This window comes from Callospermophilus lateralis, chromosome 3 (assembly GCF_048772815.1).
Source record: "Callospermophilus lateralis isolate mCalLat2 chromosome 3, mCalLat2.hap1, whole genome shotgun sequence".
NCBI classification, from domain to species: domain Eukaryota; kingdom Metazoa; phylum Chordata; class Mammalia; order Rodentia; family Sciuridae; genus Callospermophilus; species Callospermophilus lateralis.
In genome coordinates this window covers 6,411,037-6,431,527 of record NC_135307.1, presented here as the reverse complement: position 1 = coordinate 6,431,527, position 20,491 = coordinate 6,411,037, and the positions used below count along the sequence as shown (strand labels likewise).

Genomic DNA, 20,491 nt, shown 5'->3' with positions numbered 1-20,491 from the left:
CAAGATAAGTAAAAATCATCCCATAATTTCTGTTTCAAACATAGGAAAGTCTCCTTTTGTTGCCTCTAACATGAATTTCTGACCACAACACAAAACAAAAATTTTCACCATATAATTCATTTGCCAACTGATCAATACAAAAATCCTCAATCTCGCCAGGCCAATCCCTAAAGTCTTGGATTGGCTTAATTCCAAACCTCTTAGCAAGATATAAAACATCGCCCATGTTATTTCTCAACAGTTTCCAAAGGTCACATTTCTTGCAAGAAACATGGAATTTGCTCTTGTAACTTGTGCTTAAAGGTTTATAATATCTTTGAATTACCTGTGAGAGAAGGTCTAAACTGTTAGCATAAAATGATACATTATTCGTCATGATTTTTGTGCAGACTGCTCCATCCCCCCCGCACCCCCCCACATTCACCATATCACTTGCTCACAGTCTCTGAATGGCTGACATCCAAATTCCTTAGCATGGCATAAAAATGTGATTCTGTCATTCCTCAAAACTGTGTCCAAGCTTCTTAGCGTGCAACATAAATTTAATCATAATCTCTCTTCTCTGCCCAGCATATAGATGACCCACCCAGCTCCTCAGCAATGGCGAAGGGTGGGCTCCCTGGGCTGAGGAGTTGCCTCTGGAGGCTGAGGGGTCAGGGCTGGTTCCTTGTGTGGTTCATCCGATTCAGACACCTTAGCTAGAGCATGCTTTACTTTACCATCTGATTCCTCTAGAGACAAAATACTCATCAATTCACTCCTTGAAACCCTCTGCTGTCTCAACTCCAAATGCCTGTGCATGAGGATTCAGAAATGAGGTCATTTCCCTCCTGTAACAGTGCCTTCAGTGCGCACATAAAACCACAGCTCCTTAGCATGTTAGAAAAACTTGATCATATTATCTTAACCGTAAAAATCCACTCTGGCTATGCCGAAATGTAAAAGTTGGAACATGTAACTCCCCAATTTAAACTTTTCAAAGTTTCTTCATTTCCTGTAACATAAAGTCCCAAGTACTTAACATAAAACGCAACATTTTACCATGTAATTTATCTCCAGACTGGTCTATAAAAAAACCCCAGTCTCACCCTGTCACTCTTTTAAGCCCTTTATTGGCTTAAATCCAAACTTATTAGCATGGTATAAAAATCTGATCATGCCATCTTCTAAAATAAAATTCACACTTCCTAGCACAATACGTTAAATCTGATCTCGTAACTCCACCTCTTAATTGCGTATGACAGAAAAGTCCAGATTCTTGGCGCGAAATGTGAATTTTATTTCTTAATTTTACTGCATCCTATTTATCCAACACAAGACTCTAACTGTGTCGCTCCCTTTGAACTTTTTATTGGATAAATAAAATTCCTAGGCATATGCAAAAACCTCATCATGTCAGAGCCTCTAAATAAATTCCAAATTTCTTTGCATATTCACAGTGCTGATCATGTAACTCGTCTGATTAAAACCTTTCAATTTTGGTGTCAACATTAATCAGCTCTTGGCCTGCCCTGCAAATCAGACTTTGGCATTCCCTCAACCAACATAGAAAGTCAGAATGTTTGGGCATGATCCTTAAATTTGTGGCTGTTACTTTTCTGTTTACAATTTTTCAATGTTTCCTTATTGCTTGTAATATAGAGTCCAAAGCTGTTAGTTATAAAATAAATTTGATTGTGTTTTCTGCAGACCCATCTCCCACAAGCCAAAATCTCACCAATTTCTTAAAACTCAGGCAAAATTCCAAACTCCTTAGCATGATGTAAAATTTTGATCCTGTCACCCCTCAAAATAAAGTCCAGATTTCTTTCCATGAGACCCAACTCTATTCGTGACACTCCTGCTTAGAATCTTTTCCTGTATTTTCATCACTCATGTAGCCCCCTTGTCTCTGAGTGGCACCCAGACTTAACGATGACATTCTCAGCTTCAAACCTTTCACATTTTGTGTCCATGACATAAAATCCAAATGCCTGAGCATGAAATAGAAATTAGAGCAAGTATATCTCATGTTGAAAATCTTTAGGTTGCCCCTTATTCCTTAAAATACAAACCTTAAATACCTGTGCACAAAACCCAACCTTTTAAGCATCTAGGACCCGCAGCTCCAGTTCCTTCCTCCTTAGTCTTCTCTGTAGACACACTGAAGCCTGGTTTCTCACTCCACATGCATCCTGGTTTTATCGTTCCCAGATCTTTCTGTCTTTTAAAGCTCACAATTCGTGAGTTCATACAGCAGCATACCCTCTTTCTTTTCCTGGGCCAGGCACTGTGCTAGAAGCCCCATGCCAAGAGATGGAGGACCCTGCCCGAGTGCATCCCGGCAAGGAGATGAAAGCCTCACCCAGGTGCTCCAGGAGGTGCCTCTCTACACCTGGTGAGTGTCTCCTCGGAGGCTCAGTTCACAGGTCTGCCCCTCTGGGTGGACTTCAGGCCTCTGTCCTGTGCCCCTGCTGTGGCTGTGATAGTCACTGTGGGCTTCCTGTCTGGCTTCTGTCCTCTGCCAGTCTACCCTACCTCCACCCCGGGCTCTGCAGAAGGAATATGCTCAGACCTTCAGATGTTATCTCCATAAACATTGTTCTCAAACTTCATACACTTTCTTTGAAAAACAGCTACTGATCAGGAAATTCCCACTTTACAAAAAAAAAAAAAAAAAAAAAAATCTGGATTTGCTATTGGGTTCAGAACTGCCCTTCAGATCTTTGATGGGTCCCTCTGCCCCCCAACACTCAGACAGACACCCCAGCCTCACCACTGTCAGTGCCCAAAGCCTCGGTCAGGTCAGCTCCTTGCTTGCCTCTGAGCAAGTGGCCCATGGGGTCAGGGCTGCCAACGCGCATCTATGAAGGGTTGGGATTGGGGGGGGGGCGGGGGGGGGATCCCTCAGCGAATACCTCTCCCTGTACAGTAAAGGAAATCTGATTTTAAAAATAGAGCTTGGAAGAGGAGATGAGAGGATATTTAGGAGCAGAGTTGGGCATGGGCGGGGGGCGGGGGGGTTGGAGGAATTAGGGGAGAGGTGAGGACAGGGGAGGGGGGGCGGAGGCCCCTCAGGAGCTCAGGAGCAAGGTGAGGACAGAGGGGCTGGAAGGGAAAGGAGGGAGTGCTGTGCACGTCCCTCTCCTTGACTCCTGGACACCTGCCCAGGGACACCTACAGCCCCAGCTCTCTGGGCTGCAAAGGGGTCTCAGGTGAAGACCCCTGTCACTTGGGCCTCCTTGTAGTCAACACTAGAGCCACTTGAATGTGAGGGTCACAGCCATGAGTCTTAGGGTCTAAGTGGCCTTAGCTTGCTGATGGCATGGGTGGGAGTCAAGCTGTGGGATGGGGCTGGGCACAGAAGAACACCATGAGGGCCAGGGATTGTTGTTCATTTATTTTATTAAACAAATGTCAAGGTCAAGATGTGCCAAGGCTTGGAATTTGTCTTCATTTCCCTAGAAGGGACCAGGGGTTTGAAGGGTCACTCTTTTTATTCAACTCCCTGGGTGGAGTGGGACATGAGGGTGGTGGGACTCTCAGGGGAACTTCCCATAAAGTATGTGGTGAGGACCCATGGGCCGGGGAGCCTGTAGGGCCAGCCAGGCTGACATGGCACATGCTGGGCTCCCTCCTGCTGGGGTCTCTGCCTTGCCTGCGTGACCCTGACTTGTGGCTAAGGACAGCTTGGGCCTTCACACCTTCCAGGGTCTTCTGAGAGGTCCCCCACTCCTCACCTCCTGATGCCGTTGAGTGGAAGGGCAGTGCCCTTGACCCAACAGTGTTGCAGAGGCTTCAGCCCTGCCCCTCCACCCTTGACTGGCAGCTCCAGGGGGCAGCTGGATCACTCTGCCCAGAATAACCCTGGGCGGGGGGAGGCAGTCATGTGTGCCCCTCCTCTGCAAGCTGCCCAAATCGCGCAGCCAATCAGCTGCTCCTGAGCCTGCGCTTGCCTTTCAAGGCAAGCGGGCAGCGACGGCCCTGTGAGCGGCAGGCCTGCTTGACTTTCCTTTTGACCTTTTCCTCCCAGGCCTCAGTTTCCCCTGTTCAATGGGGAAATGGGCATTGATCTTCTCCTTTGTATCTGTAGCTCTGGGACTCCTGAGAGGTGGTTTACGGTGTCCCCTGGGGAACGGTGCAGGTGTGGGAGGGGCTGGCTGAACAGATGCGGCTCAGGGACCCCAGCCCCTGCCTTGGTTCTACCAGCTACTCCAATAAATTGGGGTCCTCAGACTATTTCATTTGCCCAGTGCCCTGGGCTGTGGCTGAGAGCACAGACAGCTGTTTCTGCTAGCCTCTGTCTCGACTTCACAGCTGTTCTGTCTCTGGTGGGCTCCCTGCTTGGCCTGTGGCCATGTGGATGTACCTGAGTGGTGGGAGGCTTGGAGTGTGGCACTTCTCAGAATTGGAAAGTGGTGACTTCAATGCACAGAGGAGGACCAGGCCCTGGGGACAGACAGTGGAATCAGAGCCAGTGCGGAGGCAGAGGCTGGATGACCCTGCAGAGCCTCAGTTTCCTCATTCACAAGATGCAGGAGCACCTCCTTCCCACGTGTGGGCATGTTCTCATTATTAGGATTCATGACCACTGCTTTCAGAACACCCACTGCAGTGTGAGGCCACCATCCAGAGCATTTCACGCATGGCGGGCGTGGGCTTTAATTTTCCCATTAGCTCCCGAGGGAAGGCAGCCCAGCTTTGAAAGTGGGTAATTGGGAGTCCAGAAGGTGGCCTAACTGCTCAGCCTGTGGACCCAGGCCACTGGACACCCCTATCCCTACTGGGGCAGTGGCCAACCTGTGCAGGTGAGGGATGGGATATGGACTTGCAGAAAACAGGTTTGCTCCTTAGGGTGGGGAATGGTCCCCCATTCTGTAAAGTCAAGCTGAGGCTGAGAGGGCTTGGTGCTGCCCCCAGGCTCTAGAAAGGAACTTCATAGGCAGAGCTGGAGGTAGAGTTCAGGGCCAGGTCACTCCCCCGCCCCAGCAAATGGCGCAGCCCTGGGCAGACACCCAGGGTGGGGTCAGCTGCTGCCATTTGGGGACCTGGAGGGGGCCTCGTGACTGCAGAGGCTGCCTTCATGCCATGGAGCTGATGCAGCAGCCTCGTGGCCTGTCGGGCTGCCAGGTCGCAAAAGTGGGGGCCTCGGTGTCTGCCTCCATCTCCCCAAAAGGCTTGTGCTCTCATTCCCAACTCATCTTGGCTTATTTGGTATCGGCAGAGGGGCAGGACAGCTGGCTGAGGACCTTCTAATTATAGCGGCTCAAGTATTTGAACAGAGGTATTGAGTACCTCGAACATGTCCTGCTTTTTTGTACAGACAAATAACTCTTTAACCTTTCTTCTGAAGCATGGCCACACCCTGTTTATTACCCAGGCAGCCCACCTCCTCCCTCCCAGGGCCCTGGCAGAGGCCAGCATGGGACCTCCACCCCCAGTCTTACCTTGGCTGCAAGGGTCCAAGTGGATCTCCTCCGGTCCCGCTGGCCTCGAAGCAAGCTTCTCTCTAAAAGGTTTTTGGAAAAATGCATTTTCTTAACATTGAAGGTCCAGTCTTCTTGACACACATGCCTTTTCCACAGTAGCGGGCCAGCGGCACTTAGAGACCCAACTTTTCTCTCTAACGAATATAGTCTGCGGCCTGGGCCTTGTGGGACCCTGAGCCAATCTCTCAGGTTCTGAGCTCCCCCTTCTCTACCTCCACCTTCTGGGCCCTGTCCCCTGGTGTCAGTCTGGGTGTGTTGTCCCTACTCTCATCCTCCCCTGCACATAGTAGGGCTGCTGGCAGCAAGCAAGGCCTGGGGCAATGACTCAGGGAGGCAGCAGGGCCCTATCTATCACACCTGGTCAGCAATCTCTCTTCTTCCTCTCAGGTGGCCTGGAGGTGAGATGGCTGCTTTCTCCCTGCAGGGAGCAAATGCCTGGCCCAGGATCGGATCAAAAGGTCTGAAAAATGATCCCTGTCGCCCCGAATTTATCGGTTTAGACAATTTGCAAATTTGTAAACTTCTTAGAATGGAACTAACCTAAGCCCTCCATTTTGCAGCTGGGGCTCACTGCCCCCAGTGGGCAGTGAGTCAGCGGGTTCCTGAGGCAGCTCTGTCCTCTCCCAGCATGGCCACCCTCCTGGCTGACCTTGGAGAATCAGTATTCCAGCATCCACGGCCTGCTAGGTACGTAGCCCTCCTCTCTTACACTGATAGCTTCTTTTTGGTGGTAGAGTTCTAGAGGAGTGGGAAGCAGAATAACCCTGCTAATCTTGTTATGTGTAACCCCGGGATTCCTAAAATCTATCACCACAACAGAGCAGAGGGGAGAAAGCAGTCTGCCCTTGGAGGAGCTAGGTGACCTTGGACACGTAACAGTGATCACCTTCCCCTTCTGTGTGGTGGGCAGCAATTTTCAAGGGCTGCTTTGATTCCTTAATGAAATGAAATAGAAAATGCCTGGCCCTCAGTGGCAACTCAGCTCACGTGCAGACGGCGGGCTCCTCCAGGGGATGCGTCTCCTCAGGGGTCCCTTTGAAAACACTTCTAAGTTTTTAGAATTCAGAGGGAAGATAAGGGCCAAGAGGGAGGGCAGTGTTGGTTTCCGGAGGGCATTTTCTTGAAGCAACTAACTTTTTTATTGGCATTTCCTGGATTTATGAATTAGTGAGGAATGTTTATTGTTCCCTAGGGTCATCCCGGCCTGGAAGTTGGAAGCAGGGAACTTTAATCTGGGGACTGCATTTTATTTTTATCATAAAAATATTTGCAAAACTCTGACAGTCACTTCAAGGTATTCCCAAAGATGGAGCCTATTATCTTGTAATAAATGGCAGGGTCCCACGTTTGGGAAGGGGGTTAAGGCACAGGGCCAGATGACCTATCTCACATCTTCTGCACAAAGTCGTGCTTGGAAGTAAGCTCTGGGTGGCATAGGGGAGAGAGTTCCCTGAAGGCCCCATGGACCCCCATTACTCAGAGTAGTGTCTTTCTCACCAACTCTCCACCCATGGTCTGTGCAGGTGGAGGCCAGGACAAAGCTGCCCGGGGCTTCAGAACTAATCTGGGTTTGCAGTTGTCTGGTTTTGTTTTTTAGGGGTCTTTAGTCTTAAGCTGCAGACAGAGTGCGATCCTCCCAGCCTGGTCACAGCCTGTAGTGTTCAAGGATTTTGACAGTCTGTGGCAGCTGCAGGGGCCTGAGGGGTTTCATATGTGCAAGCAAGCCTGGGGGGGGGGGCTTGGGAAGGGGGATTTCTGATGGGGGCGGGGTGTAGTGAGGTACCCTGGACACAGAGGTGGGCAAAGCCCAGCCAGACTGCTTCCCCTTTTCACAGAGCTGACAGGATGCTAACGTCCTTTAGCTGCGGGCCCCTCTGGATCCGTATGGGGAGGGGACGTGGCAGCTGTGTGCTGTGGGGATCGAGCTGTCAGGGGCTGTGGTGCGGCCCCGGCTCCTGGCCAGCAGGCAGGCCTGGCTGTTGATGCACCCGAGCTGCTGCACCCGCTGTGTCCTCCTCTCCAGGACCTATCTCATGTCACATTCCCCCTGAGTTCTCATTCCATTCTGCTAATCCCCGAGAACATGGGCCAGGGCATTAGCTCTCCGGGCCTCTTAAAGACCAAAAAGGAAAGTGCTCCCCCATGGGTGCATTGTGGACATTGCCGGGCAGTGGCTCGGAGGGATTTGGGGCTCTGGGTGGTGAAATCATAGCCACAGGCAGGCACACACCTGCTGGCTCCTGTCACTGACAGGCTGCCGGAAGGCTCCAGCTCCTGCGTTAGTGCATATAAAATTTAAAAAAAAAAAAAAAAAGGAAAGAAAAGAAAAGAATGATAAAGCATGAATCCCCAGTGTCTGTAGCGCTTGCTTTGGGCATATGTAACCAGCTTCCAGTTCATCAGCCAAGTGCTCTTTGCATTAGTAACAAAAGCAGAAAACGCCACAAGCAAGCAAACCCAACCAAACCAAAAAACCCACACGACATGTCTATTTAATTATACGAGAAATGCATTGATAATTAATATGCTCATTAGTAAAAAAAATCAAACATGCAGATAAAGCTAAAGTTATCTTTAACCCTCCCTCTCCTCAAATTAACCTCCATGATCAGTTTCAGGTGTATTATTCCAGCTAGTTCTCTGTGCATTTGCATATGTATGTAAATATACCTCTATAATATATTACTTTGTTTCTATTTTACATAAACTGTATCTCAGTGTAGGTTTCCCTTTGAGGTTTGCATCAGCTTGTTTTTCTTCCCTCCAGAATCTGCTTGGAGGAAATAAAGATCAACGCCATTCTTTACAATAGCACCTTGGTACCCTCTGATCCATATACCCGGGATTTATTTAACTATCTCACTGCTTACAAAACCTGAGGTTCTATGCCCCCCTCCAACCCCCGCCCCCCGGGGATTGGATTGCGGAGGCAGGTGTAAGTAATTGCGGAGGTCTGGATTTGGGGAGTGGGCTCACGAGTGTTTATGACATTATTACAAATGAATATATAAATGCATAAATTAGCAAAATAAAAGGGGACATGCTTGGGCCAATGATGAGAAAGTGTCTATGAACAAAGGATCGTGATTAATCCAGTTCTGCGCAAAATACTGAGGTCCATTAAAAGACAATAGGTCTCCACTGTTCCATTTTTTTAAAGAGCTATTTAATATTCTGGGGTATTGGCGGGCGGGGGGGCATTGTTTATTACACCCTCCTCATTGTGGAGAATCCCAGCTGTACCTCCTCTGGGGGGCAGGAGAATATGTGCAGAGACTCTTTGGTAAAAGTCCGAGTTGTCAAGGTGGGTCACGGGTTTGTGAGTGCCCACTATGTTATTAAAAAAAATAAAAATGAGTATGTAAGTAAAAGTGCTCTGCAGGAATCAGTGAGGAGGGTATGGCACAAGCCGACATTTTAATTAATAGGGTTCTGCTCAACTGATGCCCAGTAAAAAAGACATAAGCTGTTCCCCCCTTTTGTCATTACTAATGACACTGCAGAGAGCACTCTTGTAGCACTCTGTAAACACATCCCCAACTGCGTTTACCCCACCTTCCTAGAGGTGGGACAGCTGGGTTAAACGGTTCACACAAGTTTATTTTCATTGTGCGATCTTTCTAAAATGCCGTTTTGACCTTGTTTCTGTCTTGCCTTCAATCCTCTGACTTCCTGGAGCTTCCGGGACAGGGTCCAAAACAGAAAAAAAAAATAAATAAATAAATAAATAAAAAATAAAAAAGGGAAAAAAAGAAAAGAGAACCTTCGCCTAATCTAGCATGAGAGCTCTTTGGGGTCTGGCTAAAATCCCCCTCCCACCTTGTGCCCCACCCTGTTTCCCTGCTAGGCACACTTCAGCTCTGCTGATGCCACAGAGTGGTCTTTCAGCCAGCCTGTCCTTGACCTTTAAGGGCAGCCTGGAAATATCCCCGATGGTGAACCCAGAGTTAGACCCGGCTCCCCTCCACACGTTCAAAAGTCCCTGGAAACCTCATGCCTCACTGACACTGTTTGCGAGTGGGAGAGGGTCTTCACGGTTTTCTAGAGTTGACAAAGAGTGGCCAGATGTCGATCACTCCTTTCCTTTGTCCTTTTCCAGAAGCCCCCATCCCCACCGTGTGCTGGATCTGACTCCCCCTCACTGAGACCACGTCATATTCTCTTTGGGTCGGATGGGCAGTGTCAGAGGGTCGTGTTTCCTGCTCTGTGGTGCCGGGTGAGTCTGCAGATTACCATAAAGCTGCACACACATGCCAGGGGGCCATGCTTGCACCCCCTACAGTCCCTCTGCACCTCTCAGTGCAGGGCCCCGGGACCCAAGGTGGGGCACGGGACACAGGCTGAGATCCTGTGATGAGTGTTCGGGTGGAATCACAGCCTGGTTACGGCTGATTGCATCTTTACAGCGCGTTCCTTGCTAGAGGCAAAGGGGTCTGGTCCCAGGACATGGGATAGCTGGGTTAGAGTGAAGGTTCTGAGGACAGGGTACGACTGGGCTGAGAGTGGGTACTTCTGCCGCTGGGAATGTTCTAGAAAAGCAGGGGGAGAGGGGCCGTGATAGGCATCAGCACCACCCTTGAGGACACAGGTCTTTGCCTGCATGTCAGGGGAACAAGAGCTACCAGAATGTTCTTTCCCAGGGAGCCGGGAGGGAGGGAGGCATCTTAAGGAGCTACCCTGAGCTCAGACCTAGCTACAGAGCAGCGCTGTGTGTCCTTGGCAAGTCCCCAATTGTTTCTGTGCCTTGGTTTCTTGATATTAAAAAAAAAAAAAAAAAGAAGAAGAAAAAAAAGAGCCATAATCTCCCTCGCACAGGGCTATTGAGATCTCAATGAGAAAATAACGCAGATAAATCATCCAGCACAGTAGCCAGCACAGGGCGCAGCGTGCCCAGCAAAGACCCCCGGCGGTCCCCAGCTCATCCATTCCAAGTGCTTAACCCGCCTTGCGGAGCCATAGCCGCTCCTTTTCAGAGAGAGACCAAACAGAGGAACAAAAAGGCAGTCCCCAGAGAATGCCGACCAGAAAATAAAGCCGCCCCCTGTCACCCGCACCCCTTGCAGGCTCCCCCCAGGGGACGCGTGTCCTTTTTCTTGAACACCTGGGTCTAGGGAAGGGGCTGCCCCCTGTAGCTTTTAATTGGGTTCTCCTGAAAAGTTTGGTGAGAGTTTATTTTATTTTTATATAAATACATATAAAAAGTCAGACTGCTCTCAGGCAGATTTTTTAGGCTCATATTTTACAGAGTTTGGCAAGGGTGCCTCGGAAGGAACAGTGGTCGCTGTCTCCAGAGGTAGGAATTCCTGGAAAAAGCCCTGGCTAAGCCTGACTTCTCCTCAATTTCACAGGAAATTCCCCCTGGGCAGGGCCCAGTCTAAATGAGCGTTTTGTGTGTTGGACAAGGTGGCTGTGAGGCAGGACTTTCATGCTGCCTTCATGCAGAGGTGACCCTCTGCGGCCCTCTGTGGGGCACAAAGGCTCCTCTCTCCTAGATTTTCCGTTTCTTTACTCTGGAGAGAGCCTCGCGTAGGGGAGGTTTCTCCGTGGCTATTTGTAGACTGGCTCAGGTCTCTGCAGTGTAGCCTCAGATTTCCTGCGGAGACCCCCTTTCCTACCTTCCTCGTGCGTTAGGAGGGGGCAAGACCCTATTTGCAAAAGGAATTAGAAGTGAGAGCAGAACATGGCCAGTGTTCCTTCCCTGCCCAGCAAGGGCTGAGGGGCTTATTGCCCTGCAGTCTCTGGTCCTGCCGAGGGTCTTGGGGTAAATGTACTTCCAGATTCACACCAAAGCTCCTCAGAGCCACACCCAACCAGAAAGGTTTATTCACAAAATTCTGCGTGTGAGTGCCTCCTTGTTCCAGGCCCCTCACTGTCCCCCCTCCCGTGTGCTGCCGCAGGGGCTGCAACAAACACGCATACGTCACATCTCCAAACGTGTTTACATCGAGAGTTTCCAATCAATCCTTTAATAGGCAAAAACAACATCAGCAACAACAGCACAACAAAAAACAAGAGAGAGCAAACCGTTTCTCCCCGGCGCGCGGCGCTCAATCAGGCGGCCGGGCAGTCTGTCTGTCCTTAGGCCCGCAGAGAGCAGACCAGCCTGCGCTCTCACCTGCAACGCGATGCTGCCCCCCCACGGCGGGCTAGAGCAGCGGTGCGACCCTGAGGCCAACAGACTAGGCTGTCAGGAGCAGGACAATCAGGCAGCGGCCCCGGACCGCTTATCCTGAAGGGCTCTGCCCTTTCTGAAATCTTCCTGCCTCAGAGAGGTGTGTGTCTGCCCCCTGAGGACTCGCCAGGCCCCCTGTCAGGCCACACATGCGGGACTCCGACTACATACACACACACGCTGAGTGTCTGCCCTGGGAACAAAGAGCAGGGACTCCTTTAGACGCTGCGGAGCACAGGCGTATGGAGCAGAGGCCCTCTGATGAAGGCCCTGTCCACCCACAGCCCCTGGGAATGTGGTAAGGGGCAACTCTGGGCCCCAGCATGAGTTGCATCATGTGCGTCCCCAGTGCAGGTGAGGGGGCTTTCTTGAGTCCCTGAGATTCAAATCACAATCTTTCAGCCAGATAGACCTGTGACTATGACCCAGCCTCCAAAACAGACTTTTACATGACTGACTGGCACCTCAATTAACCAGATCCCCCACCCCCTGCTCCCGCTATAGTTAGCCACCCTACTGCCCAGAGGGGTCCCTGGCCAGCATTTCTGGGTCTGGGGGTTGTGCTGGCACTTGGTCACTACAGTTGGCACAGCCTCCACAACCCCCACAGGCCCAAGCACTCACCCTCATTCTCTGTGCCCCTCCCTCACTGCCTCAGTGGGACAGAGGTGTCCCCCCCTCCCTGTCTCTACAATTTTGCCATTTAGCCCCGGGGGCAAATGACATGACAGAGACTGTGCTTCTTTGCCCTGACCCCAGCCTGCTCCTGGCAGGTCAGCCCCACTCACTTGCTCAGCACTTAGAACTGGGGGAGCTTCTCGAAGGCCTGGATACGAGGGCTGCCAGCCCAGGCAGGAAGCTGCACTGCAGCCTCCTCAGCAAGCACTGGCCTGCCTCTCTGCTTGGATGCCTCCTGTAACAGGGAGCTTCCTTCCTCCCTGAGCAGCTTGCTGACACGCTGAGCTGCTGTTCTCAGCCCTCGACTGCCTGCTGCCTCTGCGGCTTGCAGCAGCCCCCAGCCCCTCTGTCCTCGGGTCTTTGCAGGCTGCCAGCTCACTTTCCTGTCAGTGTTGTGCTAAATAGAAACCCCCACCCACATCTGAACAGGTTTGGGGGCCTCTACACCTGTTTGGGGTACCTCCTCTCTGCCTCTTGGCACCTTGGACAGAGCCCTTTGCCCTGCTGTTCTGCCAGAAGCCCAGGGGAGGGCGTGATGCTTCCCAAGGGGCTGTTCCACGTATATCTGTTAAGCAGCTCTGAGCCCTCTTGTTTTTTTTTTTTTTTTTATGGCCCCTTCGCCAGTTGCCAGGGAGAAAGATCTCTAGGCAAAGCCCCCTGCCTTTCCTGCGGAAGCTGCTGGCTGGCCCTGGTCAGCCCTGCAGCAGCGGCAGCAGCAGCTGCGGCAGAACTGGGGGGCTCCCTGTGCAGACTGACCGACTCGACCCCAGCTCTCCAGCTATGAGGCCACGACAATTCCCTTGACTTTTTAGAGCCTCGGTTTTTCCCCTGTGAAATGGAGATGAGAGTTTCTCTCTCACCAGCTTGAAGAAAGGACTCAATGAGATACGAGTAGCCTAGCACACATAAGACACTTCATAAATGCTTGTGGAGTCAACGGTAGGAACCCGGGAGGGAGGGATACACGTAACAAGTGTCCTAAGAGAGAAAACAATCTGGCCTTTCAAGACCCTGCACCGCATACAGACGGGAACCTCTCCTGGCAGAGTCCCCTCTGCCGGCTTAATCGCACAAATCAAGTCAGATGCAGGCAGCCCCCGGCCTGCGGGACTCACAGTAGATGCAGCAGAAATGACACGCAGAGCCCACGTCTGCATTTAACGGACTCAGAATTTGCATCATATATAACAGCACCGTAGGCAAAGCATGAAGGCATAAAAAAATATTTTTCCCTGCTACTTTTTGAAGGGCCAGCTTACACAGAGAGGGGTCTGAGGAGGACAAGCCAGCAGACTCCAGGCATCCCAGAGACTTGGGAGCTGCCGTCCCTCCACTCACTCATTTCCCAAACCCCACAGTGCACCTACCTTCCCCGGGCCCAGACCTGACCCGAGAGTGAGGCTGGGGATGAGGTGATGCCGGTCGGCTTCCTGTCCCCGAAGCTCAGTCAGTCTGGTGGGGGAAACAAACGGGGAACAAGTCAGTATTAATCAAGGGGATCAAGGGGACTGAGGGCAGTTGGCATTCATGGAGCTCCATCCAAGAGCCCCGAGCTGAGCTGCCTGCCCAGGACTCACTGGGCAATAATCTCATGATCCCCATTTGATTGATGAAGAAACTGAGGCACAGAAAGGGAAGTCCCATACTCACCGTCTCAGCTGGTGTGAGGTTGGGTCAGGATGGAACCCCAGTCTCTCCAAGGCTCCCCACCACACCCTGCTGCTGAAGACTGCTCAGCGAGGCTGTGCCGAGTGCTGGGGGGGTGTGGGTGGGCAGGGGATGGATTGATTAGTTATAAGCACCTCCCAGCGGTGCTTGAGATCCCAGCTCCTCTGTGGCCCAATCCGTTTGAAGGGCAGATTCAAAATTAGGTGTTAGCACCTATGGGCAGAGGCTTATGAAAATGGCATTATTAACCTGATGTGCAGAGGGCTCTGCCTGTCTGCAAGCAGATTGCAGATAGAGATGGAGGGGGCTGGGGTTTGTTTGTGTGGACAGTGAGCTAGAGAGGACAGAGAACATCTAGGGGCCCTCCAGGGCTTCTGATGGGAAGAACCAGCTTTAAGAGGCTCGGGCTTGACAGCTGGGAGCAGACGCCTCTTAGGGTAGCCCCTCGCCTTAGGGAAGTGCCCGATGCTGGGACCCCTGAGGGGGGGTACCCAGCCCTAACTCTGACACAGACAGGGACCCCACGCTTCCCCTCACCTCATTTTCCCATCTCTGAGAGAGATGGAAAGCAACCTCATTGCAAGGAAAGACCCTGTTCCCACCACATCCCCTGGCCACTGCCACGATTGCCAGACACCTGTCTGCTTGTCAGAGCAGTGTTCAACAGGAGAGCGCAGGTCCCTTCCAGGAAGAAGGAGGGAGGGATGCGGCCCGGGAGGGGGAGGGAGAGGAGCCCCCCACTCAGCGCAGCAGCCAGAGGAGTTCTGCGTCGGGTAGGAGTTGGGCCACCTAAGATTTGTGCCAACTCACGGTGCGGTGGAATCAGACAGTCTGAATTCTTCAGACACCAGCCAAGAGTCTGTGGCGCCCCCAAGTGCCACAAGGGGGCTGCCTGGGCCACATTTCTGAGTCCGAAAAGTGAGGAGGGGGAGACGGTCAAAAGGGACCGGCGTTTCTGCTTTTTCAGTGGCGCTTTTAATTGCGGCAGCAGACGCGGACGGGTGGACTGTGCCCTGGGCCAGGGTCCGCGAGGAGGGACGCCCCGGGCTGCGGGCTGTGCCGCAGTGCAGCAGCCTAGCTGCGGAGGGTCACAGCTGAAGCTGTCCGGCGCTGTCCGGCGGCGCACAGCTTCCCAAAGTGGGAGCGAAAGCGTGGGGGGAGAGCTTGCCGAGTGCGCAGTGGCCGTGCGCCCAGGAAGCTGATGGGAGAAGGGAAGAAGGGGCCGGAGCCTCCGGCTGCTGCTGCAGAGGGGCCTGGGGGCGGTAGAGGGCTGTGGGTGGGCGGGCTGGGGGGTCGGGGAGTAGATGAGATGGGGCTGCAGGGTGAGTCAGTCCGCTGTGCAGTGGACCCAGGGTACTTGGCACAGTTTTAGTGAAAAGGAAAGCACCAAATCTTGCTCTTTCAAGAAGGGGGAGAGAGGGAGTGAGAGGGAGCAGAGAGGAAGACAGGGAGAGGGAGAGGGAGGGGAACAAGCCTTTGAAAGCTGACAGCTGAATCCTCCCAGTATGGCTGAGCTGGCCACTCTGGGGTCTTCCTTCAAAGCCTGTCTGATGGGTGACAGCGTTGTCCCAGTAACCAAACTGGCCAGCATCATCAGGTGGCTGGTTCTGTTTTGAAGGAAAGAGACACCCACTGTCCTTTTAGAGCCAAGGGAGGGCCCCCAGGGACGCTGAAGGGGCAGGAGTGGCAGGAAGTGGGCGCACCCCACGGGGCACCTTTGCCCACTCTCCTTGGTCCACCCACCTTTGAACAGTTAGCCTCTGTCAGCCTCCTCTCCATTTTGAGGCATTTTTTCCCTGTCAGTCAGTCCCCTGATATTCCCCAAGATTTAGTTGGACCCCAAGTGGCCCTTTATGTTTTTCAGTGTCTCCTTTGCTTAATTTTTACTTGTAGATAAAAAAAAAATCAAACCTAAAAATCAAAAATAAAAAACGTTTTATTATGGGAAATTTCAAATGACACAAATATAGAAAAAATAATGCATTTTTAAAAATCATGATTTTAACTTTTCTATAGCCATTACCCAGATATAGTTGTCATCTAATCCAGGATTCTCCTGTTTCATCCAAACCCCAAACTGTACCTCCACTCCTAACCCCTATACCCCGACCCTCGGGACTGTTTTGAACCCAAATTCTGTATAACATATATTATCTCCCCTGAGCTTTTTTGAGCATATATCTCTGAAAAAGAACTCTTCTTTCATAAAAATATCAGCATGATACCATTCTCACAATTAAAAAATTAGTGTATCCTTAATGCCAGCCAACCTCTCTCCAGCGCTGCAATATTCCTGATTCACCCATAAATTTCTTTTACAGCTCCTTGTTCAGATCTGTGTCCAAATGATTTCCTGTACTGGCAGGGGACAGGTGGGGTTTCAGAAGATTGGTGCAGCTCTGCGTCCAGGGTTTTGTGCATCTGCCAGAGCTCAAGGCAGAAACACGGCCCAGGCTAACCTCGCTTTTCTCACTGAACGTGGGCAAGACCTGGGTCCCTCCACAGGCACTGGGAAGGTTAGAGATGTCGCATATGGAGCCCTAAGTCCTGGGACTTATACACAGTTGACATCGGCAAAGAGTAACTGTTTGAATTATTCCTTTTCCCGGAAGCCTCTGGAGGAGAATTGGGCTGGGGTAGGCAAAATAGAGTTGGCCATCATCCACAAAACAGGCTCCTGGCAGTCCAGGGCCCTCAGTGATTAAGGTAGTACGTGTTCCACATCACAAGCAGGGCAGTCTGCAGTCTGGGGGTCTGGTCCTTTTGGACCTCACAACCCGGTGCCTGACAGCAGCTTTTGAGACCTGGGATCAACAGGGGACCCCGAGGGGTGTTTATCTGCTAGGTGGCACCCTTTTTTTGTGACTCCAGGATACACCAGTACCCCTCTGACTGCGGCTCCAACCCCGGGTGCTGCTGAAATATGCACACTGCTAAAACATTGCAGATATTTTCTAAAAGACATTTCTCAACATGACATGCAAGGTGCAGTGGTTTTCTCCCTGCTTCATTCCCAGCCCAACAGCAGAAACAGAGAGAATGAACGTTTAATGACAATTTGCTGAGGCCAGGCCCTAGAACGTCTCTCGCTCCTGCATTTTTTCATCCCAGCTACATCTGATTTCTCTTTATTTTACAGATGAGAGGACTTTGAGAAGTCAGTGGCTTGTTCAAGTTCTGCTAGGACACGGGACCCAGGGTTCCAACCCAGGTTTGTCTGAATCCTTTGCCAAAGTGAGAGGCGGAAGGATAGAGGTTTAGATGTGGACAGAGGTTTAGATCAGATGGGTGGATGGTACGTGGAAAGAGGGTTGTCTGGCTGATGAATGTTGGTAATTCAGGTGAATGAGCAGGTGCAGAAGGAGGACTGAAAGATGAATGAGAGAATAGGCAGTCTCTCACCAAGGTCAAATGCTTACTTGATCTTCCAAGATAGGCTTCCTCTGCATGGAGTTGCTGGTGAAATGCCTCACTTCTATGCTTCCTCTTGGTGTACTGACTGGCTCAGATGGCTGTGGGACAACAGGTGAGCTGCCAATCTTGGGATCTGCGCCTCAGCTTTGGTGCTAGAGCTGTTCCGTGGCAGTTCTCAGAGCCTGATGTTTTCACACAATGCTGGGAGCAATAGGCAGCTAGCTGCCTTTCCACTAAGTTCTGACCCCAGCCACTTGGTGAGGCCTTCCCTGGTGTTAGGCATTATTTTGTCTCCTCTTTATGATCACAGTCACTTTATGACACAACTGCCATCCTTAATTAAAAGAAAAGGAAACTGAGGATTAGGAATGGTATAGAACTTACCCAAAGATGCACAGGGAACAAATGCACGCCCAGGATCTGAACCATAGTCTTTTTTTCATCCAAACACACATACCCTTAACCTATTTCCTTTTCCTTATGGCCATTCCTGAAAAAAGTTTGCACTCTTTGGAGGTTGCCTCATGTCAGGCTCACCCCGCTGTCCTGTCAGTCAGTTGAACTCCTTATTCAATCAAATTTTATTAGATTTCTCAAGTAACGACTTCCCTAGAGTACTCTACTTGCAATTATCATGGAAACAGGGGCCACACTGTGGCTCTCATGCCACAATTTAGTCAATGTACGAGGCTGGCATTTCACCTTGTCACTGAATGCTAATAGAAGCAGATGTGAAAAGGATTCCAGAGCCTGAAGGGGTTCAAAGCAAGGAGGGAGGGGACCAAACAGAGGGTGGAAAGGTGAGCCAACACCCCCCCACACACCAGAATTGACTATTATTTACCAGATATGTTTGGGAGTCTGCTTATGGGCCAAGCTCAGTTATGCACATCCAACATGTTGAGGTACCAACTCATCTCTGCCAGTTAGCGGTTTTGTGAGTTTGGACAAGGTATTTAACTTCTGTGCCTCAGTTTCCCCAGTTGTGAAATGAAAATACCAATACAACCATACTAATGGGTACTTGAAAATTAATTGACTCAAACATAATCATGTGCTTAAAACAGTGATTCCCGCGTGGTGGGCACTCAATGAACTCAATAAATATTTCATTATAATTTTATAACGATTCTCATTGAGGTGTCATTTAATCTCTTTGGTAAGAATTATTACTCACATTTGATAGCTACCCAAACAAGTACTCAGACAGGTGTGTGATTTTTCTTTTGGAGAATGAATCAGTGAAATAGAAACACAAACACAGATTTAAGACTAAAATATTCTAGCTCTAGCTATGGAAGTAAGCAGATCAAATGGATGTGATCACACCAAATGCACATGATCCATTTACAGAGACTCTGCCATAGATGAAGTGAAATCCTGAGCAGTGCAGGGTGTTACTAGAGGTTGGGTGGAAGCTGGGGAGGAGGTGAAGGGCAGGATGCATATGCCAGTTGTCCTAGTTGAAGTTTCTGGGGAACCCAGTTCTGACCTGCATTCCCAACAACCTTCTTTCCCTCTTTTTATTTCTATTTATTTATTTTAGAAAGTAGCCAATTTGGCTGATCTTTTGAAGGTCACTTGTCAGAACAATTCTGAGTCTTATATCATGTGGGGCATGAGGGCAGGTAACCTCCTTCTATTTTGGGGCAGAAACTTTGCAACTTGAGCCTAGGTGGCATGTGAGTAAGTCAGCACCAATGCAAAGCCTGTCTCCCCCACCAGACTGTAGGGTGTCCGATGGTAACCGCCCCTACCACTTCACGTACAGTCGCATGCCACCTAGGCTCAAGTTGCAAAGGTCCTGCTTCGCTCCAGTGTCACCATCTTGGGGAGGCTTTCTCTTCTCCTCCCTTCCTGATTTATTTTTTTCCTTGGTTCTTGTTACTGTCCCCTACCACATGTATTACACCTATTTATTTTGAATATTCTCTGTTCCTGTCTTTACCCATGGAGATATTAATTCTTAGAGGATTTATCTATTTTTTCCACTAGGACCTGGACCTAGCCCCTGGGAAAGAGTGCAGATGGGCTAAAAAGACTTTGAGGAGTAGCAGGGTGAGGGGAGCTGGTGCCATTGAATCACAACCACACATTAGTGTCAATGTATGCAAAGCAGGCAGCAGGGTGCTGGGTCCAGAGTATGCATTCAATAAATATTGGCTAATTATGATTATTATGTCTAATTCACAGGACGGTTGTGAGGATCAAGCAGGATAATGTATGCTAACCCATGCTGTGAACGCTGCGTGCTGGGTGCAGAGGTACAATGTTAACAGTCCCTGGTGCTTGGAGGGAGTCTGCACCGCTCTGTTGTGCCTTCTGTCTTGACACCACCTGGGAGGGAGGGAGGCTGCCTGAATTATTGCCCCCTGAAGCTCAGTAAGGGGGCAGGCCTTGTCTTGAAGGCAAAGGCAGGAGGGGAAGCCCCGCATGGTGGCCTTTCCAGGATTTTTTTGTGGAAATCCTCAAATGGATATATTTGTGTGTACATAACATTCTACTCAAACACGTAATTTACAGAATGACTTTCGTGTCTCTCGCTTGCTCTGAGGTCAGTATGCTGGGTACCTGCCCAGGCCATTCTGGGAGGGTCGGGAGGAGACTGGCTGTGTATTGTCAGTAAGAACTGCTTTGGTTCCTGGGAAATAATTTGACCTTCAAGAATCTTGTGGCATAGACTCCCCAGAGAGCAGCCCCATTACATGCAGTGAATTTTGGTTTCTCAAAATGCATTCCTTGGGTGGGTTTCTGCTTTCCAGGGCCCTTGTTTAAGCTTTGATGCCATGTCCAAAAAAAGAACAGATCCCATAGTTTCCTTTCTGAGTTTGAGGCCCATCCTCCCTGAGACCCTCAGATTGGCCTGAGCATTGAGACCATGTGTTTCTCTAATCCAACAGGAGCCTGTTGCACTGGTGGGGTGGGGGTGTGGGGTGTGTGGTGTGGGGCAGGGGAGGGAACGCTGTGAGCAGGTGTATGCAGGGCGGGAGCTGCGTGAGGATCGGTCCGTCCATCGCTCAGTAGTCCTTCACCCTCGCATTGGACCCAGGAGGGTATGGCTGTCCTCATTCTGCAAATCGCACAACTCGGG

General features: G+C 50.6%; 1 non-coding gene across 1 annotated transcript; it reads left to right on the top strand.

Annotated features, from left to right (window-relative positions):
- The first annotated feature begins 8,513 nt into the window (after positions 1 to 8,513).
- LOC143396180 (small nucleolar RNA SNORD112) lies at positions 8,514 to 8,590 on the top strand. The gene has a single exon (XR_013091052.1). It is a non-coding gene; the product is annotated as a small nucleolar RNA SNORD112 (small nucleolar RNA).
- Positions 8,591 to 20,491: the final 11,901 nt, after the last annotated feature.